The sequence below is a fragment of the Coptis chinensis genome, chromosome 8, assembly GCF_015680905.1.
Source record: "Coptis chinensis isolate HL-2020 chromosome 8, ASM1568090v1, whole genome shotgun sequence".
In the NCBI taxonomy this organism is placed as follows: Eukaryota; Viridiplantae; Streptophyta; class Magnoliopsida; order Ranunculales; family Ranunculaceae; genus Coptis; species Coptis chinensis.
Window position 1 is genome coordinate 7,272,035 of NC_141463.1, and position 12,865 is coordinate 7,284,899.

Consider the following 12,865-nt stretch of genomic DNA (forward strand, 5'->3'; position numbering starts at 1 on the left):
ACCAGCAGATAAACCAGCGAGACCACGAGAAAGTCCACTCGAAATATGTGCATACTCATGTCATTTTCTAAAGGCGGAATTAACTAACCTTTCAGCTCAATAACGTTTTTGTACAATTCTTTTCTTTCTTTGAACCCTTCAACGAATCTAAGCTTAAGATCCTTGTGCTCCTTTTCAACTGCTACATTTTGGTTAAATACAATAAAAATAGAAAAACTTAACAAAAAACTCAAAGACGATTCGAAAACACATACTATATATAAACAAACAATCTTACTACAAATAACTTTCTAAGAATTTACTTGACAAATAATCCCACAAAGAATAGGATTTCAATTTCGCTAAACAACTAAATAGGGATCTGAAAGAGATGAAGACAAATCTATAAATAAAAATATAACAGTGTATCACCTCCTCCATGGCGTGTGACAGAGTGATGGATACGAAGAGATTGCAGAGTGAGTGAACAAAACATAGTTGGGTTTCAATGAAAATAATGGTTTTGGGTTTCCATCCCTTCGTATTCTCCCCTTAGACTTTTCATTTTCTTTTTAACGTCTAATTAAAGTACAATTAAAAATGGCGTGGATTTAGTTTTTTAATTCACCACCACACGAAAGGACTGATTACTCCTATTCAAAGGTGTTAAGGAACAATTATATAAGGACAATATCGGTACTAAGAATTTACAAAAGCGTAAAAAGACCAAGTGGTCCTCATTAATAAATATATAGGTATTTGATTTAATTATTCATTCAGGGGTATTATGTATAAGAAAAATACCCAGATGAGTTTAAGAGGTCCGGTTGATTATAGGAGATGCTACTAATAGAGATATACTCAACGTTCATTGTTATTATCATTATTACTAATTATTTTAAACAGTGGATAGGTTCAAAAAATTTAATATTCATATACAATGACAATTAAAATAAGACTTGTTACCGTATTACACGAATTTTAAAAGTTTTAAGATAATACAAACCCACTTTTAATATGTCATCAATAACAGGTTATACAGGCATTAACCGAGTTCAATATACTATTTATGATAAAAAAAAAAAAAAAAAAAATCAAGGTATATGTTTAAGAATACTTGAAGATGCAAAAAATCAATATGAAACTAATTTAACAATATCAATCAATCACACGTGTCATAATTTATAGGCATGAATTATAAGACAAAAATAAAAATTTCATGTACTGTTAAAGTAATATCATTGTCCTAAGACATCCTCTATATAAATTCCAATATCGTTTAAGACTAACAATTATCATAACTATTTTCTTTAATCGTATCAATAATAATGTGGCATTAACAAAAATAACATTACAAATGCATGTCTCATGGGTGAAACAATATTAACATCAAATACACACGGTAATAGTTCATCCATATACAATAATAAAAGAAAGCGTGTATATGCAAGTATATACTACATCTCAAAAGGAATGCATGTAATAATATTTTTATTTTGAATTTTCTAACTAACAAATTAATCTTTCATACTTTACAATATTGTTCATAAGTTAAAAGTGTATGAGTGAGGCGAGTGAGTTCCCCCAACACTGAGGCAATTAGTTCATTCAACATTTACCAAAAATATTTCCTTATCACTTGAATAATAATATAACACTCAAATACAAAATTCATAAACATGTTGTTGTACTTAATGAATTACCCATGTGAAATATGAAAACCAACGATAATTAAACAACATTCTTGCAGCACACATTATTTTAGTCAAATCTGTGCATAATTGACATATAATAAATATAACCAATATGACTACTCCTTCTATGATAAGGAAAATCGGAATGCATTTCATACACACTCCACAAGACTAACAAATAATTATACACATTACAAAAACAAACAACACAAAACAAATCGAGAAAAATATAGACCCGCTCATTATTTTTTTATAAAAATAAAACGACTAGTGCAAACAGTTTTGAAAATATGTAAGGACTGAAGAATTCTTAAACAATACCCATAAATCACGATCTGAGGATCACCTAGACTCACTTTGTTTATATCAATACTACTAAGTCAAGTGATAGATATCTAAGTTTTGGTATATCAATTGGTGGAACACTTCATTACACACAATCGATTTTGACATAGTGGCTTTTGAAGGTGGGTTCATTAATTGGTAAATAACTATTTTTTGCCTCTATCTAAAACCTCTGATTATCTTTATAATTGGTTATGTAGTAGGTTATTCTAACATAACAACATTAACAAAACATGCAAGCTATTATGGACGAAGAATACAATGAAATATGACTTGATAACAACTACTCTGAAATTGTTAAGCGTTTCACCCAATATATTACAATTGGTTAAGAAATTTCTCATGAGTCTGCTTTATAGTGTAATTCCACATATCCACTCAGAGAAAAGTTTTTTTTGTAATGAATGACCCTCTAAACCATGATCTGTTGATATAGTTCTATATCAGTTGTTGAAGGGAATCATATTGTGTCATTATGAGTAGTGGAAGCTCACCAAACTCTTTTAACAAATTAAAACTTACCATGCATATTCACTTCCTTTTCACAAGTACATATGATGAACTCATCAATGTGGATGTAGCAAGGCATCAAGTGTTGGATTCATAGCACGTACCTTTTCTTTACCTTGAACTGGAGTGTGAGTTTAGTTTAAGAGCATCAATGTCAGTTGCCACAGGTACATATAAAATTTATCACGTTGAATTACTTATGATATTACTTTGAACTAGCATGTGGGTTACGGATAAAAGTATGATACAACAATACCACCTGTTTCCTTTCAACACTAGAAATGCTAGATATAACCAAATAAAATTTATGGGCTCAAAGTTAGCATCCATTCTAACATTTAATGCTACATGCCCTCTTCTTATTGTTCACGCTCGGTTATTTGTTGCTGCTAAACGTCAATGTTTAATTTTCTATGCTCTGATGCAGCTACAATGTTATATGTGATGCAGTTGCTGGCGAGTCTGAAACTGCTACCTTTGAACCTAAGGTCGAGTAGACCACATTCTTGCATCATTACAACGTAAGGTAAGTTGATTTTCTTACCTGTTATCTAAACTTTGCTCTAGTTGTAAATCAATAGTCATTGTTGTAGTTATCATAATCCTGCAAGCTAAATATTGAGATTAGAAGAATTGTGGTTTGAGCAATATATTATATTCACACAGCTTGGACCAGTCCCTCCTCCACCACCATTCCCAGAAGGCTATGTGCCTCCAACGTTTGAAGCAGAGAAAGGCTCTGAAAAACAGCAAAGGACTGAGACACAATTACCTGTGGACCCTATTATTGACCAAGGTTCATCTAAGAGGTTAAAATATTAGACCTGATCTCCATGGTTACATAATCTTCTGTCGCATAGGTGATCGATATTCTGCAAACTTGATTGCTTAGATGAATAAGTGATTCATATACATTCTAAGGTTTGAAATTCGACTTTAGCACAGTGGAGAATATGAAAGCATACAATGAACCTATAGGGTTATACAGTACAAGAATTCTTTTCTAATATAGTGCTTCAATGAATCAGGTGTTAATTCTACTCTTTTCTTATGTTAAGTTTGCTCCAAAATGGAAAAAATTTAGGTGTAGATACCTCTTTCGCCAACTCTCTCCCAAACTAGAAAATTCACATAGAAAACCCAAACATAGGTTTTCACGACTAAAACTTTAATCTTTATCAATTCTCTTTTTCCCCTCTTCTTCTTTGATCAATACCCATGGGTTGCTTTATCATTAATACCAACAACATAACTTCCTCCAATGACGTTTCTCCGTCAAGACGAAGGCACCAATGTGGTTCTATGCAGTTCAACAACTAAGCATTTTTTTTCATAAGCATCAATTTCAGATGATGATGATAGTGCCACTTTAAGCTTATGTCTTCACTTTGTACTGCTAGGCCGGTTAAAATATCAGATCGTATACAAAGCTTCTTCCTGTGTTTGTGTCTTTGACGAACTTAATTATAGATGGTGAAACTTTCTAGAATCAAATTGTATCCATGGCAGTTACATGTTGTTAAGTGTCGACAATGACAATTGTGCTTTTTCTATTATCAATTTTAACCTTCTCTATTCCCTTCTTCATCTTACTTTAACAAAAATTCCCACACCCCACACCCAGCTTAAAGAAGTACTTGATCTTCAAGCTTTATTTGCCTCAACCATTTTATGAGTCTTTTCCATTTTGGTAATAAGACGAGTTTTTTTTCCCGGTGAAACTCTTATATATATATAAAGATTGCAAATATTTTTGGTGTATTAGTTTGCATATATTATGTTTTATTGAAGGTCACCCTTGGGTTTGGGTCGATGGAGCTGTCTTATCTCAGCATTGAAGTGGTTAACTTTGGTGGAGCTAATCATCTTTGTTGTGAGTGTGCTAATAATAATAGTGTTTATTATGTGAGTTAGAAAATTGTGTTTTTTTTTCCATGCATTGGCCATTGAATCTTTTTAAGTTACCGACTTAAAAATTCCGAGGACTGTAACGATATAGTGATCAGATATCATCGATTGATTTCTTTGCCGCTACTGATGGTAGTAATTAACAAAAGTATTGGCTAATGACTAATGTTGTGTGTCAATAATTTTATTCTTTATTATTTTTTGACATTTTGGCATTAGTTGGGTGCATTCCTTAAATTATGCATTTTTAGTTTTTTGTTAGCATAACGTTGCATTTCATGCCTCATAAAAAAAAAAAAAAGTTTGAGTGTATATGGCCCGATAGAGTTGCATTTTCTTATTACATTGCTTTCCATTACCAACTTGTCATTTTTTGTTCCATGTGCATTGCTTTTTTACTAAGCAAGATAGAAATTGTTTCATGTCTACTGAACCTTGCAAAAAATTTAGCTTAACTGTCATGAGAAGCACGAATCAGAGAGAAATGAATTAATCATGTGTTGATGGTGTTTGCCACCATATGAATAGGGTGGTACTGACGTACTGTCATTAAAATACAGTGTGTAATAAGCAAGCGACTCAGTTTGTTGTAGTTAGTATAAATATTTGTTGTTTATATGATAATCAATTAATGCACACGCAACCATATGTTTAAGTTCTAATGAACTACTAATGTTTGTACCCAGTCTGGCATTTTTGTAAGTGTTGGTTTAGAAAGTTAAAGGAATGTGCACTAACTGGAGACTAACCACTATTGTTATGTGAGGAATAATTTGATCGTTGATACTTTTTAGACATCATTTAATTGGTTGGGTTGTTAAGATTGAATGGTTTTTTGATATTTCTAATATTTATATATCATAATCTCATATCGCATGAGCAATCAAATGAATTTTATGTAGACTCAAGCCATTAGTTACTTTCCACATAATTTGACTTATGTTTTGATGCAAGCTATTCAAAGCTTTTAGATGTGGGCTTTTGAATCTTCAAATGACTAAGTTCTAGACATTATATTGTTTAATTTGTTCGTTATATTCTTGAAAAAAATGCACAGATGTTTAGGCATGAGGGGAGGTTTGTAGTTTTACTGTGGCTTCTAAAGCTTTTTAATGCGGTTTTCCAATCTTGAAGGAACTAAGTTATGAAATTCCAAGGTTTGTTCTTTGATTTCTTCTCTACCTTTTCTTCATTTTAACTTCTTCATATTTTTGGCATCTCTGCCAAACTCTTTAGTGTGATTAGTATGTATGTTCTTCACTCACTAATTCATACACATGTCTTTGCAGACGTTTTGACACATGTTATCTTAGGTGCGGTTTAGGCATCTAGCTTAAATCACACGTTACCGCATAGCTTTTTGAACGACTCGAAATGCATCAGGTTGCACCTACTATGATAGGATATAATGAGTTTTTTTTTTTATCGATCATCTCTTCACTCTTGGCCACCAGTCCACCACACCGTAATTCAACAAATTCTAGAAAAAAGGTATATAGACTCTCTTTATGTTTTTTATGGTTTGTGTTTCCTATTCTTTGTATGTGAGTCTTTAGATCACATTATTTGAGTGTTTGTCCTAATAGAAGAATTGAAGCCGTTTTTTACCCAAGACACATACCCCTCCTATTTCTTTTGAATAACAGTTGGGGAAAGGTGGCTTTGTTGTGTTTTCAAGGGATGGATTGAGGAGAATGGAACTGCTGCAGTGAAACCTGGCACTGCACTTACAATTGCAGTTAAAATCCGCAACCATGATGAATTTCAGGGTCATAAAGAGTGGATGCATGCATTTTTCATTATTCAATCAATGTGTACTTACAGGTTTGATCAATAAATACATATTGTTTTCATGTGATCATATATACTGTGTACATTAATACTTTACCATTATGGCAGGCTGAAGTTATTTTCCTTGGTGACCTCTTCCATCCTAATTTGGTTAAATTGACCGGTTACTACATTGAGGGTGATCAACGGATGTTAGTGTATGATTGCATGCCTTGAGGAAGCCTGGAGAACCATGATTGTAATTGTCACTATTGGCAGTCAATGATCTTATTGAATATCAAAAGAATATTTCAACCATATGCAGTCATTATCATGTCTCCTTCGGTACATCACTCCTTTTGTTTTGTTTGTTGAATTTTCATTTTATTTTTTATTGGTTGATTGATTTTTAAGTTTGTTTGATATAGGTGCACAAAAGGAAAGAATGGGTTGACTTTTAGAAGTGAATGCATAGTGTCATGGAGATTGCATGTTTGAGACGTTTGATTCCAATGTGTGCACAGGTAATTAATAAGTTGCACTTAATAATCAGGTTATTTTATCTAATTTATCTTCTCAAAATTTTTATGTTGCATTTTAGTTATGTAATTATCATATTCTCTCTCTTATTTTTGAAAGTTTTATGAGTCCTTAAGTCTGTTTTAAACATTAAAACTTAGAGTATCTAGACTTACATTGATTACTTAAGTTACAAGATTTTGGAGGTTAAGTGGGAGTTGAATCCAGGAGAACAAAAGCTCATTTAGAATTTTGTTGAATATCACGCCTATACTAGCTATTAGTTCATTCAATATGCCTATATTGAATGTAGAAACTCTTTTGCTTATATTGTAGTTGGCTATGCTATGTAGATTCTTTGTTTTGCTTAAAATGTAGTGTGTAGCTTACGGTTTTATTTTTCTTACCAATTATACGAGCACACACCTAAACAAAGATGCAGCCAGCTAGCCAAGTGTTGCGCAATGCCAGTTTGGTTTTTCCATCAACTTCTCATTTGTATTGCGATGACATTTTTTTATGCAAGACATTGACCTTTTAGTGTATATAGTGTTAGGAATCTACCCCAACCAACACAACGAATTTAGAATCTAGAAAACTCATAAAAAAGAAACAAAGAAAAGGAACACACAGATATACATGGTTAGGCAATTGCCTTAATCCACAAGCGCACCACAATTCACTATTATCAAGAAGTAGTTACAAACACTAATATATCTCTCTCAATCAATCTCACACAAAGCACTCACAAAATATCTCACCTAATTTGTAATCTATGCTCTCAAATTTCTCTCTAATGTGTGATAATAAAACTCTAAGGATGGGGTTCTAAAGCAAAAGGGAAACTAAAACTGATTGAGATAAGGATCATGTGTAGTAGTTGGTTATGATAACCAACTCCACTTATACAGTCCTAGTACATAACCAACTCCATGAACTAATGGTTATAGAAACCAAAACCAATTTGGATAAGGCTTCATGTGCTAGCAGTTGAAATCAAACTCTAATAACATAACAATCTCCCACTTGGAGACTGATAAACAAAGTAACTGTACTCCTTGTATAACTGGTGCATCATGGCGTGCTTCAACAACGATCCTCAAGCTAGAAGACCAACCGAAGCTGAACAGAGCTTCAGTTTCTCAATAATCACTGGTTTAGTCAACATATCAGCTGGGTTCTGACTTCCTTGAATATTCTCAAGTACTATTACTTCATCTTCCAGAAGCGACCTGATGAAATGGTAGCGTATATCAATATGTTTAGTCCTCGAATGGAATGTTGAATTCTTCGCTAGATGTATTGCACTTTGACTGTCACAATGCAACACATTTTCTTCTTGTATCAAACCTAACTCGTCCAGCAAGCCTTGGAACCATATCATCTCTTTGTTAGCCTCAGTGACTACAACATACTCTGCTTCTGTAGTAGACAAAGCAACTATCTTCTGTAATTGTGAAACCCAGGCCAACTAACGACTGTTGCACCCATAGTAAACACAACACCAGTGGTACTCCTCCTGCGCTCAATATCTCTTACAAAGTCTACATCAACATAACCTTGCAGTCTTATATCACCTCTGTGATAACACAAACAGACATTAGTAGTGTCTTTCAAGTAGCGCAGTATCCACTTAATTGCCTCCCATTGTTGCTTTCCAGGATCACTAAGAAATCTACTCTCAACTCCTACTGTTTGAGCAATGTCTGGTCTCGTGCAAACTATTGCATACATTAAACTTCCAATGGCTGAGGCATATGGTACCTTAGCTATGAAATCTATGTCTTTCTGGGTCTTGGGAGATTGTTCCTTAGATAACCAAAAGTGACTACCCAAGGGTGTGCTAACAGGTTTAGCATCACTCATGTTGAACTTTCGAATGAGACGTTCAACATAATCAACCTGAGACAATCTCAAAGTTCCCTTCTCCTTATCTCTACTGATTCTCATCCCAAGAATCTGCTTAGCTGCACCTAGATCCTTCATAGCATATTCACTTGCCAACTGTCTATTCAGATTTTTAATCTCAGTCATATCTGACCCAGCTATCAACATATCATCAACATATAGCAACAAAATAAGATAACTAGAATCAAACCTCTTGTAGTAACAACAATGATCAGCATTGCACTTGAAGAAAATGTTCTTTTGTATGAAACCATCAAACTTCTTGTAATGTTTCAAACCGTATAAGCTCTTCTTGTAATGTCTTGGTGCTTGTTTCAAACCGTATAAGCTCTTTTCAGCTTACACACCATTTCCTCCTTACCATTCATGATGAAACCCTCCGGTTGGTGCATATAAATTTCTTCATCTAGGTCACCATGAAGAAATGCGATCTTAAGATCTAACTGCTCTAGATGTAAACCTTCAGCTGCCACAATACCCAGAGTCATCCTGATAGTAGTAAGTTTCACCACTGGAGAAAATACATCAGTGTAGTCAATACCATGCTTCTACTGAAAACCTTTGACTACCAATCTGGCCTTGTACCTTTTAAAGCCATCATGCTCCTCCTTTACTCGGCATACCCATTTGTTATGCAAGGTCTTCTTTCCAATGGGTAACTTAGACAACTCCCATTTCTCATTTGTGATGATGGAGTCCATCTCATCTTTCATAGCAAGCTCCCACTTGCTCCCATCCTCTACCTTCATTATTTTATTATAGCACTGGGGTTCACCACCATCAGTAAGGAGCAAGTAATTAAGTCACATAAGTGGATGTGGGATACTTTTGACTTGACACATGCTGCCTAGAGGTCTTCCTAAGATCATTGGTCGGAGCTGGAGTCTGTGATGTAGCAACCTCATCACCACTTTTTGTGTTTGATTGTGGAACATCAGTAACTTGTTGTTGATTGCCGCCATGACTAACCCGTCGTCTTCCAAGTCAACAAAGTTAGTCCCACTAACATGTGTGTCATTTCTGTCCTTGTACATTATATTCTCATTGAATACCACATCTATACTCTGTATGATTTTTCGATTATGGTAATCCCAAAATCGATAACCAAACTCAGCACCACCATATCCAATGAATACACACTTCAGTGATTTAGGGTCAAGTTTACCCCTAGACTGATCACTGATATGCACATATGACACACATCCAAACACTTGCAAACAATAGAGACTTACTTGCTTGTCGCCCCAGACCTCCTCTGGTAACCTATGATCTAATGGAACTGATAACCCACGGTTAATCAAGTAAGCTACTGTACTAACTGCTTCGGCCCAAAACAATTTAGGTAACCCTACTTGTATACGCATGCACCGTGCATGCTCTGTCAATGACTTGTTCATTCTCTCAGCCACCCCATTCTATTGAGGTGTCCCTGGCAGTGTCTTCTCCATCTGAATACCATTTTCAGGACAGTACTCCTTGAAACCAGTATCATTGTACTCTCCACCATTATCAGATCTCAAACACTTCAATTTCAACCCTGTCTCATTTTCAACTATATCTCTCCACTTCTTGAATACATCAAAAACCTCAGATTTCTGCTTCAAGAAATAAACCCATACCTTTCTAGTAGAGTCATCAATGAAAGTCACAAAGTATGACTTACCACCAAGAGAGGAGACAGATGAATGACCCCAGACATCTGTGTGAACCAACTCAAGCTTCTGCTGCTTTGGAGTTCTTCCCACTTTCTGAAAGCTAACATGCTTCTGCTTTCCATATATGCAGTTCTCACATAAGTCTATCCCAGTAGACTTCAAACCTGGTAGCTTTCCTTGTGAATGAAGGACTTGCATTCCTTTTTCACTCATATGGCCAAGTCTGTGATGCCATGTGTTTGGATCTTCTTTGTCATCAGCAACATCAACATAACCATAACCACTGGTGGTTAAATAGAGAGTACCATATATCTTTCTTTCCACGTGCAATAAGCGATGCACCTTTTGCTACTTTCCAACTTTCACCTGTAAAATGGGTAGTGTAACCTTCACTTGCTAGCTGCCCTACTGAGATTAGGTTTCTCCTCAAATCCAGAACATGCCTTACATCTTTTAGCTTCCATACAGACCCATCAATCTTGATCTATACATTGCCTTCACCAGCAATGTTGCAAGGCTTGTTATCACCCAGGTAGAATGTACCAAGATTACTTACAACATAGCTTTCTATCATAGCCTTATTTGAGGTCGCATGGAATGAAGCACCCGAGTCCAGCAACCAGGAGTCGTCTCTGCTCTCCATAGAACAAATTAATGCATCATCTAACACCTCAACCACATTGGCTTCCTGGCGTTTCTTCTTTCCATATTTCTTACCTTTCTTCTTCTTAGGCAACCTACAATCATAAGAGTAATGTCCTTTATTGCCACAATTATAGCAATCTATCTCGGATATATCAACTTGAGATTTTCCTTTGGATTTAGATATGTTCTTATCATAATCCCTGTATGAACTCCTACCCCTACTTTCAAAACTCAATGCAGACTCAGAAGTTGAAGCAACATCCGATTTACTTCGGATCTCCTCGGTCAGTATCATACTAAATACATCATCTAACTTTACCTTAGTTTTACCTGCAGAGCCACTGATGGTAGCAACTGTAGCTTTCCAGCTTGCTGGCATCTGATCAAGATTGGCCAAAGCTCTAACTTCATCACTAAAAGATATTTCAACAGACTCTAATTGATCCCTGGTCTCGTTGAACTTATTGAGATGTTCCTTGAATGAATCTCCTTCAGACATCCTTAAAGTAAAGATCTTTATAATAAGATGTACCTTATTAGCAGCAGAGGGTTGTTCATTCATAGCAGAGAGAGCATTCATGAGATCCACAGTGGTCTTCTCAGTCTTGATATTGAATGCTTCCGACTTCCCGGAGAGATAACCAAATTGTACCAAGTGCCTTTCTGTCAAGCAGGTTCCAAACATCCACAGCCATTGCTTCAGTTTTGGATCCCATCAATGGAAGATATAGATCTTTCTGATATAGATGATCTTCAATTTGCATCTTCCAAAATCCAAAATTTGTTTCGTCAAACTTTTTGATCTTCAACTTTCCTTTGTCATTCGCTATTGCTCACACAGGAACAATCAATACCCAAGATCTATAGTAAAACGTTACGCTCCGATATCAGTTGTTAGGAATCTACCCCAACCAACACGACAAATTTAGAATCTAGAAAACTCAGAAGAAAGAAACAAAGAAGAGGAACACATAGATATATGTGGTTAGGCAATTGCCTTAATCCACAAGCGCACCACAATTCACTATTATCAAGAAGTAGTTACAAACACTAATATATTCTCTCAATCAATCTTACACAAAGCACTCACAAAATAGCTCACCTAATTTGTAATCTATGCTCTCAAGTTTCTCTCTAATGTGTGATAATAAAACTCTAAGGATGGGGTCCTATTTATAGACTCCCATCGAATACAAGTCCTAAAGCAAAAGGGAAACTAAAACTGATTGAGATAAGGATCATGTGTAGTAGTTGATTATGATAACCAACTCCACTTATAGAGTCCTAGTACATAACCAACTCCATGAACTAATGGTTATCAAAACCAAAACCGATTTGGATAAGGCTTCATGTGCTGGCGGTTGAAATCAAACTCTAATAACATAACATATAGTTCTCTTGATATGTTAACTGTCTTGATTTTATGAGGGTTAATGAACCAATGAGAATTTACAATTATGTAGTGAGCCTGTATTAAACCAAGGTCTTTATTGGTGTATGACTAATGAAGTTCCCCCTTTGAACGGTTCTCTGGTGACAGACTCATGCATCTCTTTAATATTAGTATAGCTAGAATCAAATTATTAGGTATTTGTTACACACCTGTTTTTGGCATAACTCTGCCTTTCGATTTAATTGCTTCAGTTTTTTATGGTGTATCTTATATACAATCTCAGATGTCGATTAGAAACTTAATTGTTTTATTTTATTTTTTATTTTTTTTCTAGCTTTGAAGTGCATTATCACTGCATTTACTATTGAATTTCCAATTGTATTAACCAGGTATGCAATTTTGTTGATGGAAAGTTAACTCACTACTCCTAGAAAGTGAAACAATGGGAGAATGTTAAGCTGCATTTTCACCTAGAAATTCCTATGGGAGGGTAGTCATGGTTTCAGGGACCTGCTTTTTCACTTCATTGATGATGAGTT

The 12,865-nt window shown here is 35.0% G+C and overlaps 1 long non-coding RNA gene across 1 annotated transcript; it reads left to right on the top strand.

Moving 5' to 3' along the window:
• The first annotated feature begins 6,347 nt into the window (after positions 1-6,347).
• On the top strand, positions 6,348-12,865 carry LOC147479639 (uncharacterized). The gene is made up of 3 exons (XR_015204009.1): positions 6,348-6,551; positions 6,635-6,730; positions 12,716-12,865. It is a non-coding gene; the product is annotated as an uncharacterized LOC147479639 (long non-coding RNA).